The sequence below is a fragment of the Saimiri boliviensis genome, chromosome 4, assembly GCF_048565385.1.
Source record: "Saimiri boliviensis isolate mSaiBol1 chromosome 4, mSaiBol1.pri, whole genome shotgun sequence".
Lineage (NCBI taxonomy): Eukaryota > Metazoa > Chordata > Mammalia > Primates > Cebidae > Saimiri > Saimiri boliviensis.
The window spans coordinates 146,678,703-146,693,927 of record NC_133452.1 but is presented as its reverse complement, the minus strand read 5'-3'; positions in this window follow the sequence as shown (position 1 = coordinate 146,693,927).

The following is a 15,225-nucleotide window of genomic DNA, read 5'->3' as shown; positions in this document are numbered from 1 at the left end:
CTTCCCAGTTCACCCATCCACATCCACATTCACATCTTTTATTTTTCTGTTTCCCTGGGGCAGTGTCTGCTACATCTCAATCGGAGCAGGCTCCCAACCAGCGTACCTGAACAGGTGATCCCAAAAAGGATTTGAGGTGTTATTTTCTTCAGAGGAATTGAGTTTATTTAAAAAAACAAAAAAAAAAACAAAACAACAACAACAACAAAAACAGAAACATGTTTTATTTGTTGCTAATTTGAGAGACAATTTTTTTTTTTTTAAAGACAGAGTTTCGCTCTTGTTACCCAGGCTGGAGTGCAATGGTGCGATCTCGGCTCACCACAACCTCCGCCTCCTGGGTTCAGGCAATTCTCCTGCCTCAGCCTCCTGAGTAGCTGGGATTACAGGCACGCGCCACCATGCCCAGCTAATTTTTTGTATTTTTAGTAGAGACAGGGTTTCACCATGTTGACCAGGATGGTCTCAATCTCTTGACCTCGTGATCACCCGCCTCGGCCTCCCAAAGTGCTGGGATTACAGGCTTGAGCCACCGCACCCGGCATGAGAGACAATTTTTGCCACAAAGACACATGCTTAACACTGGGCCCTGAGCAGATCCTAAGTGGTTCTAAATCTAACTCAAGCAATATCACATTTAACTAATTAAGCCAAGGCTGTGTGCTTACTGCATGCCAGAAATTGCATATAGAAAAATAATTGATCTCTGCCAGGCTTGGTGGCTCATGCCTATAATCCCAGCACTTTGGGAGGCCGAGGCAGGCAGATCACCTGAGGTTGGGAGTTCGAGAGACTAGCCTGGCCAATATGGTGAAACCCCATCTCTACTAAAAACACAAAAATTAGCTGGGCGTGGTGGCAGGCGCCTGTCATCCCAGCTACTTGGGAGGCTGAGGCAGGAGAATCATTTGAACCTGGGAGGCGGAGATTGGAGTGAGCTGAGATCCCACCATTGCACTCCATGCTGGGAGACAGGGTGAGACTCTGTCTCCAAAAAAAAAAAAAAGAACAGAAAAGAAGACAAAAATAATTGATCTCATTTATTACATGATCATTTTTCAAGAAAGGTATTGTTAGATCTATTTGAATTAAATATATAGCTGAGACTAAAAGAGGTTAAGACATGTGCCTTAGTCTCATACCTTTGTTCTATAGACACTTTCCACCACCTCCACGTAGACCCTCTATTCTGTCAGGCTGGTCTCCTCATGAAGCCACCCCTTTCACACTGCCCTTGACCTCTGAGTCCTGTGGTCCATCACCTGGCTTGGCGTGTCCTCACCAATGCCCATTCACACCCCACTTACCCTTTGTGGTCAAGAAAGTTTCCAAATCCTATTGAACTTTTCTTGACCACTCTAATCCTCAAAGTTCTCGCTCTCTTCTGAACTCTTCCACAGCAAACAGTAGGGATCCTCTGTGCTGTCTCCTTAAAAGACTGTATGTGGGAACTTTGGTGATTAGTTCCATATTTTATATTTTGTACCATTTATAGTTTTGTACACATAGTAGATGATCAATAAACACTTAACCAAGTGACTAATCGACTGTTTCTAAACCAGTCTCCTGTACTGTTGCAGATCTTAGAAAGATTAAAGGAGGTCTTATAAATGTTTATTTTTTAATAAATTTATTTTTACGTTCTTCTGACAGAAGGTAGGAAAGTAATCAATCTCCTTTTTTGCATCCTATCTTTTGTCACACTTTTGTAAAAAGTCTCAATTCTAGATTATACTCTTTTTAACCCCGTCAGCAAAAAATTAACCGTTTTCATTTCTTGGACCAGATGCAAAATGTGAACTTAGTGACTTCAATTAATTATAGAGAGTTCTTACTAACCAAATCAGGGATTCTCTGTCCAAGAACAAAAAGCTGATGAAAGTCTTAAAATCCACCAACAGCTCTGCAACTTCTTACACTGCCCCGTTCGTAGGTGTATCTCAGCTACAATCAGAACTGAGTTGCCTTTGTTCCCCTAGGAATTATCAGCTGACACCCATCAGATCCGTTGGTGTTCACACAGGCTGAGGTCTACCAGGGTCTGCAAGATTTCTGCACGCCACTCTTTGTGCAGCTAACGATACATGATTTTAAAGTTCTTAACCCACCTCTCCTCCCTGCCCCCCAGAACTAATCTATATGCTAATTTCCACTGGATAATGCTGCCCCACAGTATGGTAATTGCCGTAATGTTTTCCAGGGAGGAAAAAAAAAAAGGTAGAAATTGAGCCGCCGCTTCAGCGCTGATGCCAGTGCAGTCAGGAGACGCTCTGCGCAGACCGGTACCAAGCCGGAGCTCACGTCCAACAATTTGCCACACTGAGGTCAGAACGAAATCATTCTGGAAAAAACTGGAAATGCTTTCCTAGGCCACACTGTTTTGAAACGCTCCTCGGAAGCATGGTGAGCCTAGAGGCAGCGAGCTGTAGCCTGCTGAGTCAAACCTGGCCACGTTCCCTCACCTGCATGAGAGGCCCTCTAGGTCTCCAGAAAACCTCAAACCACTGATTTGACGGTGCAACCTTGAAAGCATGGCCAAATCTTCCAGGGCTTCTGGCTTCATCTTTATGTGCACGAGGGTGCTTTCCTTCTTGCCTGTTTCCCTACATATGCTCTCAATTCTATTAAGATATCAAATGCAGGAATGACAACAAGAGAGTCCTAATTAAGCAGCAGCAGCGTGTGCCCTCGAAGGAACAGCCCGAACCCAAATAAGTGGAGCTTGGGACTGGAAAGGGGGAAAGAGACAATCGGGGCTTTGAAATCAGCTGGGTCTAAAGCAACGGGTTTGTTGTGTGTATTTAAAGGGCCAGATGACACAAAGGGCTCCCCATGCTGTCAGGACGGAGACCAAGCTCTGGATTCACCAAGACAGACGGGTGATAGTCACTGAGTCCTGTGACCAGAATCCAATTGTAATTGGCCTCAGAGATCACTTATAGCAATCAGGGAAGTAATAGGCTTCTGAATAATTATGAATAATTAGGCACATTTATGAATAATTACACTGATAATAACTATCTAACTCACTCCATTTTAAAATTGTAATTCAGTCATTATGGATTGGGTACTCACTCCCTTCATCCTGCCTCTGCATATTCATGGCCTAATCCATCTGCCAATCTTACAATAACTAGAGTCCCTCTCCAGGTCAGCACTGGACTCACCTTGGGGACAAAGGACCATCCTGGTCCTCGGGGTTGGCATTTCATATCCCTTTGATTGATTTGAGAGGACTCTGGACAGTAGAGAGAGGCAGAAAGGATATGAGGAAATATTCTCCTAAAACACTGGAGCTTAGCCATCTTGTGACTCACTTATCAATATGCAAATGACTTCAAAGTTACGTCCAGGAGCTCTTTGCTGTTTTCAATACCGATGATAAAAAGAAGCCGTTGCTTGCACATGTCATTGTAGAGAATACCAGTGCATTAGACAAGGGCAGTCGTTTGATAGCATCTTCAGTTCAAGTACTAGGCTGCTTAGAAAATCAGGAGTCCTGGCTGGGCATGATGGCTCACACATCCCAGCACTTTGGAAGGCCAAAGTGGGCAGATTGCCTGAGCCCAGTAGTTCGAGACAAATCTGGGCAACATAGAGAGATCCTGCCTCTACCAAAAACAATAAATAACAAAAATTAGCCAGGCATGGTGGCATGCACCTGTAGACCCAGCTACTTGGGAGGCTGAGGTGGGAGGGTCACTTGAGCCCAGGAGGCTGAGGCTGCAGTGAGCCAAGATTGCACCTCTGCACAGTCCAGCCTGGGCAACAGAGCAAGACCCTGTCTCAAAAAAAAAAGAAAGAAAGAAAGAAGAAAGTCAGAAGCCCCAATTTGAAGATGGAGTCAATCTTAAAACAATGTGTCCTCTGGCTTTAAACACACCATGTCCTCATACTCTGGCCACACTCTTTCCTCCCCCAAATCCTCTCTCGTTTCCTTTTGTTTGCTTCTCCCCTCCCCCTTTGCCTTCCCTCCCCCCACCACCATTATTTGCCTATTTCTCTATCACTTTCATGTCTCTTCCTATTCTATTCCAACAACGACAATCAAAAGATAGCTTATATTTTTCTGATTCCAAAGGTAATATCTGTGAACTCAAAAAAAAATTTTAAATATCAGGACAAGAATTAAAAAAAAAAATTAAAAATAATCTCAGCACCTGAGAGAAACACTATTAACTTAATACAGTATTTTGAAGTGTTCTCTTTCTAAACACACTTTACCTAACTGAGATTATACTATAAAAACAATTTGGTATCCTGACATTTCCCTGAACATTATAGAATGAGTGTTTTCCTTATTATTAAAAACTCATGTTTGATAGTAAAATTACAAAATATGAAATTATACGTGGTCATCAATTTCCTCAACTCTGGCAACTCAATATTACCCATGCTCACTATTTTGCCATGCTGTTTTGTGGGGCAGTCTTCTTTTGTTCTTATACTGACCACATTATTTCCTGTTCCTTTCTCTTCCTCTTAAATTAAGACTTGGGTATAAGGAGGTATGCTGCCCCTGAATTAAGACAGGGGAATAACATGCTGGTTTAGCGCACAGGAAGGCTTACCACATACAATCTTTTCAGGTACAAGCAATATTAATACCCTACAGTTTAACTATAAACAAAATCTTTTATGCAGAATTAACCATAACAGAATTCCATCTTGGACCCAACCCAAGGGGTCTCAGTAACTGAAATACATTACGATGCATCCTTTCCTGAGGCTTGATTACAGGAAAATTGAGACATAAATGGCATCCTATTGAGCTTCTTGGAATTCTAGTTTCCAAATAATTACTATTGGATGCCATGCATGAGAATTGCCCAGGGAGCGTTTTAAAAATTTGTCTTCCTGGACTCCACCAAGTGATATTTTGATTTAGGAGATCAGGAGGGAGGACCAGGCTGGGAAGGAAAGAAGGCAGCAGATATGCTGCCCTGCATCTGCCACGCCAAGAATCCTGAGTGTAATTTACGGAGGAGCAAGGTGGTCTACGAGCAGATGAGTGGACAAAGGAGAAGGACAAGTCCCGTGAAAGTGATCGGCAGAAACTGCATCATCATGAGAAAAGGGCACCATGCGGTGTGAAGACATGGCTGGAAGTATGTGGATCAGTGAGGAAATTGTGGAAACCCAGAAATTTAGTTTACAAATGACAAGCATGTGAAAGGAGGCAGTACTGTAGAGGCGTGGAGAAGCACATTGATATGAAAGCTGTATATGGTAAAGTTAATAAACTCATGTGAATGTTGGATGTGAGCACTAAAAGTCAAAATTAGGATGGCCCCCAGTTACCTGACTAGAATAAAATCCAGGAGAGCAGTGGTTGGATCTAGCGTGGGATGGTGGGAAGGGGAAGGATGACATATGATGGAAGGCCATGATGAATTCACTTGGAAACAATGATTTACCCAGAAAAGGAAAAATGCTTTCTTAAAAAAGCCCTTTCTGAAATTGTCATTTGGGGTTTTAAATTATGAAAATTAAAGTTATGCTACTTATAGTAGCTCACATCTGTAATCCCAGCATGTTATGAGTGAGTCCAGGAGTTCAAGACCAGCTTGGGCAACATAGCAAGACCCCATCTCTACAAAGTAAAAAATTACCTGGCTGTGGTGACGTGCACCTTGTAGTCCCAGCTGCTCAGGAGGCTGAGGTGGGAGGATTACTTGAGCACAAAATGTGGAGGTTGCAGTGAACTGAGATTGCACCACTGTACTCCAGCCTGGGTGACAGAGTGAGACCCTGTCTCAAAAAAAAAAGGAAAGAAACGTTTGCTTTCTTCCCATCTTATGGGTATTTCTATATGATGCGGTGCAATAGCACCCCAGATAAAGTGAAGCCTTCTTAGGCTGTTGGCTTTTTATGGGAAGCACAATAGAGTGAGGCTCTCACAGTACAGATGCTGTCCCTCACTTGTTCACTCTATGCTCAGGAGTGGGGGGCGGTGATCAAATAATTTCTGTGTGATTTGTGTCCCCAGGTAAACAGAGGACAGTAAAAGCCACACATCTAATCCAACTGGATGCTGATTGTAGGTCTTTTCAAGTTCTCTCTTCTGGTGTGTTCAGACATCAGCAGTTCCTGGTATTTGGCAGCTCTAACTAGATCCGATGTCACAAGCTCCACATCCCAGCAGGATTTCCTGCGGACTTTGAGGAGACTTGATATCCAGGGGAAGAATTTACCACCAAATCCCAGAAAGAAAGCCCAAGGGCTGCTCCTTGGGACATATTAATCCAAGAGTTAGAAGAATCAAACATTTTACTTAGAGAATATGGACATAATAACTTTCAAAAGAGAGTTAACCAGTTTTGGGGTTTGTCTGGGGGCGGTGTGGGGTTGAGGTTTGTTTTTGTTTTTATTTGGGCATTTTATCTCTAAGGCACTGTCTAATTTCCTACTCTAAAAAAGAAACCACTGAATATTTCAATAGGCAAATAACAAGAGGAAATTCAAGGGGAATTTCTCAGTGGCTTTTACTGTATCTCAATTCCAGTATATTTTCTAGGTGAGCTAAATGGAAGATATTAAGAAATATGTCTTGAAATTGTAAAATCATTAAGAATTATAATTATAAAGATTACTCAGCAACCTAGGAACATGCCCAGCAAAACAAAAGGCAAGCTATTAAGGTACAGATTCAATGATTGCAACTATAATCTTAAAGCATAGAAAAAAGAATGGGAAGAAACACTGCTTCTGTTACATTCATGATCATACATTTTCTTTTCATCTATTCTGTATTTTTTATAACATGGTCATGTTTTTTAAAAAATGCGCCAGGCGCGGTGGCTCATGCCTGTAATCCCAGCACTTTGGGAGGCTGAGGTGGATGGATCACGAGGTCAAGCGATTGAGACAATCCTGGTCAACATGGTGAAACCGTGTCTCTACTAAAAATACAAAAAATTAGCTGGGCGTGGTGGCGCCTGCCTGTAATCCCAGCTACTCAGGAGGCTGAGGCAGGGGAATTGCCTGAACCCAGGAGGCGGAGGTAGCGGTGAGCTGAGATCGCGCCATTGCACTCCAGCCTGGGTAGCAAGAGGGAAACTCCATCTCAAAAAAAAAAAAAAAAAAAAAAAAAAAAAAAAAAAAAAAAAAATGCTTTGGTCATATAAGGAGGTGGGGAAACCCGGAAAGGTCAAGGGTCTTGCCCAAGATCATCGTTTCACCCAGTTGGAAAAGCTAAAAGTAGAACACATAATTTGTCTTGAGAATCACAATCTCCCTTGATCCAGCAATGGGAAAAATGCAGCCTCACCAGGCCAGACTCAGTTTTCCTAACTCAGCTATCACCTTTGATGGAAGCACCCAGTTTGGTAAAGCAGAAATGAGGACCCTTTCTAGAGTAGCCCCAGAGAATGCCCCGAGCACAGGGAGGTCAAGCCGTGAGAACAGCACCTTTTTTTTCTTGGCAAAGGGGACCACACTCACCGAAGGGGCTGTCACGCCACACCATCAATCTCTTGAGAACAGCCTGGGTCTGATGTCACAGTATACCCCGCTCCTCCCTTCTTGCTGTCTTCTCCCACAACCAGCAAACAGGGGCCATGACCATTCTGCTGTTCTTGTTAGGAGGTATGTGGACAAACTTCTGCCACTCTCCAGCCACCCCCGATCTCCCTGCCCCAGCTAAACCCAATGATGGATGAGAGGACTACTTTGAAATTTTGAGATGGGGGTACTGGCAGACAGAAGGAAGGAGAACACACTTCGAACAAAGAGCAAGATAGCGGGGGTGGCATTGAAGCATGGGGGACATTAGAACCTGTCAGGACTGACAAATGATTCATTGAGGTAACGATGATAAACACTTCATCTCTGAGCATATATGTGCATTTTACGTAACAATCTTAAGCGTCCATACATGAAGAAAGGCTCAGAGTAAATCATATGAACAGACCCTAAATGGGAATCCCTTAGGAATGGGATCTGAATTGTAAATGCCTGCCGGAATTTCACACATCAAATTACTACAAACAGGATGATATTTTAAGCAGCTTAGTACTTAAAGGGTACCATGCGGAGTCCTGAGGATTTTCTTCTTCGGCTTTAGAATCTCGGTCTGTGCCATTCGGAGCTTTGTGTATCTCTTGCTCGCCTGCATATTTCTGGTTGTGGATTCTAACGTGAAACAGAGGTTTCTCATAATTAGCCACGTCCTTCTCTTGCCAAGACATAGTTCCTCTGATGCCAGGTGCCTCTGCAATACAGGATAATGCCTGTGAGGTTGAGTACACATGGACAATACCAGATGCCATATAAAAAGAGAACTCCAACCCACAACCTGCAGCAACCAGCCAAGGAAACCAATCCCTTATCTATAGTACCAGCCCACTATCCATCTACAAGTCAGACCATTACCTCCAGCAACCAGTTCAGGAAGTCAAGCAATAACAACCATAACAATCGGCCCAACATGTCTAGGACTTCATTAATTATCCTTTGAGAAATTAATCTCTAATGTGTGCTCCCAATTCCAACGTAGGACCAACCAGGGAAAGTCAAGTGTATACTCTTGACGAATTACATGGGATGCCTGTGTCTTCATCCATTCATGCTGCTGTAACAAAAGACCTTAGACTGGGTAATTTACAATCACAGAAATTTATTCCTCACAGTTCTGGAGACTGGGAAGTCCAAGATCAAGGTGCCAGCAGACCTGGTGTCTGGTGAAGACTTGCTTTGTGCTTCAAAGATGGTGCCTTCTGCCTGTATCCTCACCTGGCAGAAGGCAGAAGGATGAAGCACTCCCCACACAACCTCTTTTATAAGGGCACTGATCACATTTATGAGGGTTCCACCTTCATGACCTAATCACCTCCTAAAGGCCCCACCTCTAAGTACTATCACGTTGGCAATTAAGTTTCAACATATAAATTTTGGGGAGACACATTCAGACCATACACCTTGCATCTAGTAAGCTGTCTCCAGCTTCCCCGATCTACCAGCCTCAGTTGGCACATGCCTGAAGCCTTCCCTCTGTTCCATTGTGAGGCTTCCCACTCCTCTGCCTGCATGTGCATTGCTAACAAAACATGAGTAATGGTGACCAACTCCCTTGTTATGACAAGTTCTGAATAAGTAACCATTGCCTCTTCTCGTTTGGTTGGTCTTCACTTACTTCCACATGACTCAGACTTATACTTCCAGAAATTTTAATGAGAAAAAGCCCATCAAATCAGTCTTTAACAAGTCCGAGGACATACTGCAGGCCTAAACCTGCAACTCCAGTGGCTTATTTGAGTCAGAATATGGCCCATGTGATGAGGCATGGTGGCTCATGCCTGTAATCTCAGCACTTTGGGAGTCCAAGGTGGGGTGGATCTGACATCAGGAGTTCAAGACCAGCCTGGCCAATATGGTGAAACTCCATCTCTACTAAAAATAAAAAATTAGCCAGGCGTGGTGGCATGCACGTATAATCCCAGCTACTCCAGAGGCTGAGGCAGGAGAATTGCTTGAACCCAGGAGGCGGAGGTTGCAGTGAGCAGAGATCATGCCACTGCACTCCAGCCTGGGCGACAGAGTGAGACTCTATCTAAAAAAAAAATAAAAATAAAAATAAAAAGACAATGGCCTATGGTGACCACCCGAGTCACTGCAGTGCTTTTCTTCTGCATTTTTCACTTTGGCCATTGGCTCAGTCACAGAAAAATGTATATATGGAGACACTCTCAGGAAGTAGCTTTCTATCCTTCTCTGAAATAGGAATTGAAATAAGCCAAGTCTGGCTCAGCTAACACCTTGAAATCATCAGATTCTTAGCTATAAGCTTTTATGATCCGCATCAAGCATATTAAGAGAATTCTGGTACAGAGAATAATGAAACTCATCTTACATATTGTGATTTTTAGGGGGGTAGGAAGGCTACTTTGAGCTTCAACTTATGTCCTCCACTGATCTGTCATCAGGCCTAAATTTTCTTCATTAGAGACTAATTTCTTTGAATAAAGCACTCCTCAGGGTCACTACAACCAAAAGACTAAATGATCAGAATCACTTGGAAAGTTTTAATGAATAAAACTTTATTATGAAATTGATGTATTTTTACCAGTTATTTCTAATGTAAAATTGAATATATAAGATCTGACAAATGTATGTTGAAATATGCAGTAGAAAAGTTGAGAGCTATTATCATTATATACAGGGATTTCCATAGTGTCTTGACCCTTAATTAATGTACTTTTCACTGTATTTTATAATTCTTTATAACTTAGAGAAAGACGATGTTCACTCAAACTATGAGAACTATGAATTAGGAGACAAAAGCTTAAATTGGTTGTTGTTTTATAACATTAGTTTGTATAGGTGAGTTTTCCCTTATATATTTGTATTTTCAAGTTTTCTAATTTCATCACATGCATCAATACTCTATAAAATGTTTTATATTCAAATAACTTTAAAATCCTAAACATTAGTTTTCACTGTTGAAATTATTGTTTAAAGATAGGCATAGACAGTTGTCCTTTGACTTATTGATACAAATATAGTCATTTACTTCCATGTAGTTTGAGATTTTAAGAGTTACTTCAACTGGATGAAGATTGATTTCAGCGTGCCTACCAGGCCCTAAAAGATTCAGAAAGAAAATCTGTGTATTATTGACTTAAATGTCGTCCTTTAATATGTTATATAACATTCAATATATTTTATGTATCAGTAATTGTATTTTATTCTGAATGCCTGATCTCAAGCCTTAACTATTATCATCTTTTTCTGCCCCTCAGAAATTAAATAACCTAACCAAGATGCCTTTGGGGAATGCCCTAAGCAAATGTAATTTCAGGGTTGGTTTTTTTTTTTTCTATAAGTGTTCCTTCCCTTTCTCCTCCTGCTCTCTGTCATGTTATCGGGACCAGTGAGGAACCAGTGTTAATTTGGTGACAATGTGATAGCTGGTGCTTCATCTAAGCTTCTCAGTTTTCTATTTCTTAGGAATGCTCTACTATGGAAACTGCTTCAGATACTTAAACTGAATCATTACTTGCTTCTGTTAATCGCATAAAGACAACACACCGATTTTAGTTTGAAAAGCATGTCTTTTTCTTGTAAACTGTATTTGCCAGTTACCTTCCAAAAGCTGTGTAAAGAATTATTTTTAACAAAGTCTTAACAACAATCTTACTTTTTACATACTATAGAAAATAATAAATATAACTTGTTAACCACAAAAAAAAAAAAACCTCTTTCCTTTCCCAGTGTGTGGTCGCAGAAACTCTCTCTTTTTTTAATTGACAAATACAAATTACATCTATTTATGGTGTACCAAACGTTTGTTGAAACCCTGTATGTTTGAAGTATGTATGCATTGTGAAATGGCTAAAGCAAGCTAATTAACATACGTATTATCTCACGTATCATTTTTTGTGGTGAGAATAAAGTCTCTCTCCTCCCAGTTTTCAAGTGCACAGTACATTGTTAACAACTACAGTCACAATAGATCTCTTCAACTTATGCTTTTTGTCTAACCAAAATTTGGTATCCTTTGGCCAACATATCCCCACCCCACACCCCGTAACCATTATTCTCTGCTTCTGTGAGTTCAACTTTTTTAGATTCTCCATGTAAGTGAGATCAGGCATTATTTGTCTGTCTGCATCTGACTTATTTCACTTAGCATAATATCATCCAGGCTCAACCATGTTGTTACAAAAGACAGGATTCCCTCCTTTCTGAAGGCTGACGTGTATGTCATTGTGTATATATACCAGCTTTCTTTATCCATTTACCTGTTGACAGACACTTAGGTTAGTTACACAGTAGTTCATCATTATCCATGGTTTCACTTTTCATGGTTTACCTGTGGTCCACCACTGTCTGAAAATATAAAATGGAAAATCTCAAAAATAAAACAATCTGTAAGTTATTGGTTGTGCACTGATCTGAGTCGTGGGCTCTGTCACCTCTCAAAAGACCCTTGCTCTTTTGCTCAGTTGTCTAAATTTGGTCACAACACAAAATGAAAAATGAAAGTCCTTTTGAATGGTCATCCTCGGCACCATTCAATTATTTCCAGTTTGTCTTCCAAGCACAGGATAAGGAAGTACTTTCCGGGAGTTTTCTCTTTGTTCAAATCCTCACTCCCTCTGTCTCTATACAGGGAGCTGTTTTGTTCTTCCTTCCTTCTTGCTTGCTTATTAAACCTTTCGCTCCTTAAAACCAAAACAAAAGAAATTAAAAAAAGAAAGCACTTCCCCAATCCTTCTGAACTTAGGTGCGGCCATTTGACTTGTTTAGGAAAACAGAATGGTAGTAAAAGTGACAAAGCACGGATGTCCCTCCTGCCTTGGCAATCACTGTTGCAAGTGTAGAGACTAAATCACAGACAATCTGGGTGTAAAAGTGATCATAAGGAGCAGAGTTCCCTGCCCAGGGCCAGTTTCAAGGACATGAACCTGTGCAAGCCCCACACTCAGGAGGACCCCACCTTGGTTTAATTCTCTGCTGTCACTGTCTTGACGTTCTTCAGAGTTTTTATCTGTTACTATGTACCACAAATTACATAGCCCATCCTGTGTCTCCCAGATCGTAATGTACATTTAGCATGAGCAAGGACAAACTTTCGTGTGGGAAGCCACCGAAATTTAAGCTTATCACTTTTCCTAACCTTGCAAACTTACTGATACAGACAACATCCCCCTGATCCCCAGTGACCTATTTACAAGTAAATAGCTTTGTCAGATTAATGAGGTAGCACACTGTAAATGCCAATTCTGTCTCAAAGGTCACAAAATATTACAGACAAAAGACAACTTAGTTTGATCCCATGGTACATAATAATTATTATCAATATTTAGGCTGAGCACGGTAGCTCACAACCGAAATCCCAGCACTTTAGGAGGCCAAGACAGGTGGATCACTTGAGGTCAGGAGTTCGAGACCAGCCTGGCCAACACGGTGAAACCCCATCCCTACTAAAAATACAAAAGTTAACCAGTTGTGGTGGTATGTGCCTGAAATTCAAGCTAATCAGGAGGCTAAAGCAGGAGGATCACTTGAACCTGGGAAGTAGGCATTGCAGTGAGTAGAGATCACATCACCGCACTCCAGCCTGGGTGACAGAGGGAGACTCTGTCTCAAATAATAATAATAATAATAAGCATTATTTACTATTATTATTTGTAGGTTTCACTCACTAGTCAGAATACAATTTCTCTCCACTATATATCTGTTGGTTGTTTGCCTGATGACACACAGAATATAAGAAACTTAAAATGATCCAGCCTAACAATTCACTATTGCAAAGATATGAAACCAGCCTAAGTGCCCATTGACCAATGAATGGAAAAAGAATGTGGTATACTGACTTCAAATTATACTACAAAGCTAAAGTTACCAGAATACGGTACTGGTATAAAAATAGGAACATAGATAATTGGAACAGAATAGAGAATACAAGAATAAAGCCACATACTTACAGCCAATGATCTTCAACAAAACATGCAAGAATATAAATTGGGGAAAGGACATTCAATAAATAGCACTGGGACAACTGGCTAGCCACATGTAGAAGAACGAAACTACATCCCCATTTCTCACCTTATACAAAAATCAACTCAAGATGAATCAAAGACTTAAATCTAAAACCTAAAATGATGAAAATTTTAGATCACATTGAAAAAACTCTTCTGGGCATTGGTTTATGCAAAGAATTCATGACTAAGATCCCAAAAGCACATGCAACAAAAACAGAAGTAAATAAATGGGATCTAATTAAACTAAAAGGCTTCCACACAGCAAAAGAAATAATCAGCAGAGTAAACAGACAACCCACAAAGTGGAAAAAAGTGTTTGAAACCTATGTATCCAACAAAGGACTATTATCCAAAATCTGCAAGGAACTCAAACAAATCAGCAAGAAAAAAAAAAAGCAAATAATCTCATCCAAAAGTAGGCAAAAGACATGAACAGATATTTCTCAAAAGAAGATGTACAAATAGTCAACAAACATACGAAACAATACTCAGCATCACTAATCATCAGGAAAATGCAAATCAAAGCCACAGTGAGATGCCACCTTACGCCTACAAGAATGGCCATAATTAAAAAGTCACAGAACAATAAATGTTGGTGTGGATGTTGTGAAAAGGGGAAGTTGTCACACTGCTGGTGGGAATGTAAACCAGTACAACCACTGTGGAATACAGTATGGAGATTCCTTAAAGAACTAAAAGTAGAACTAGGATTTGATCCAGCAATCCCACTACCAGTATCTACCCAAAGGAAAAGAAGTCATTTTATGAAAAAAGGTATATGCACATGCATGTTTGTGGCAGCACACTTTGCAACAGCAAAGATATGAAACTAACCTAAGCATCCATCAACCAGCAAGTGGATAAAGGAAATGTGATATAGATACACCATGGAATGCTACTTAGCCATAAAAAGGGAGGAAACAATGTCTTTTGCAGCAACTTGGATGGAGCTGGAGGCCATTATTCTAAGCAAAGTAACTCAGAAATGGAAAACCAGTATCAGATGTTCTCACTAAGAGGTGGGAGCTAAGCTATGAGGACACAAAGGCATAAGAATGATATAATGGAGTTTGGCTACTTCAATGGGGGGTGAGGGATAAAAGACTACATATTGGGTATAGTGTACCACCAGGCATCCCCAAACTTTTTACACAGGGGGCCAGTTCACTGTCCCTCAGACCGCTGGAGGGCCACCACATACTATGCTCCTCTCACTGACCACCAATGAAAGAAGTGCCCCTTCCTGAAGTGCAGCGGGGGGCCAGATAAATGGCCTCAGGGGGCTGGCTGCATGCGGCCCGCGGGCCGTAGCCTGCTGTACACGGTTTGGGTGGTGGGTGCACCAAAATCTCAGGAACCACCACTAAAAAACTTATCTATGTAACCAAAAACTACCTTTACCCCAAAAACTATTAAAATAAAATTTACAAATTAAAATCAAAAAGAAAAAGGAAAAAAAAGTTAATTTATGTAATATATATGTTGTATATATATACTGTGTGTATATATAGTATATGTTATCGATACATAGTGTGTATATATATACTATATGTTATATATGTAGTGTATATATATACACACACTATATATATATGTACACACACACACACACACACACACACACACACACACACTAGGGACTACTACTCAGCCATAAAAAGAAATAAAATAATGGCCTTTTGCAGGAACTCGGATGAGTTGAGGCCATTATTCTAAGTGAAGTAACTCAAGAATGGAA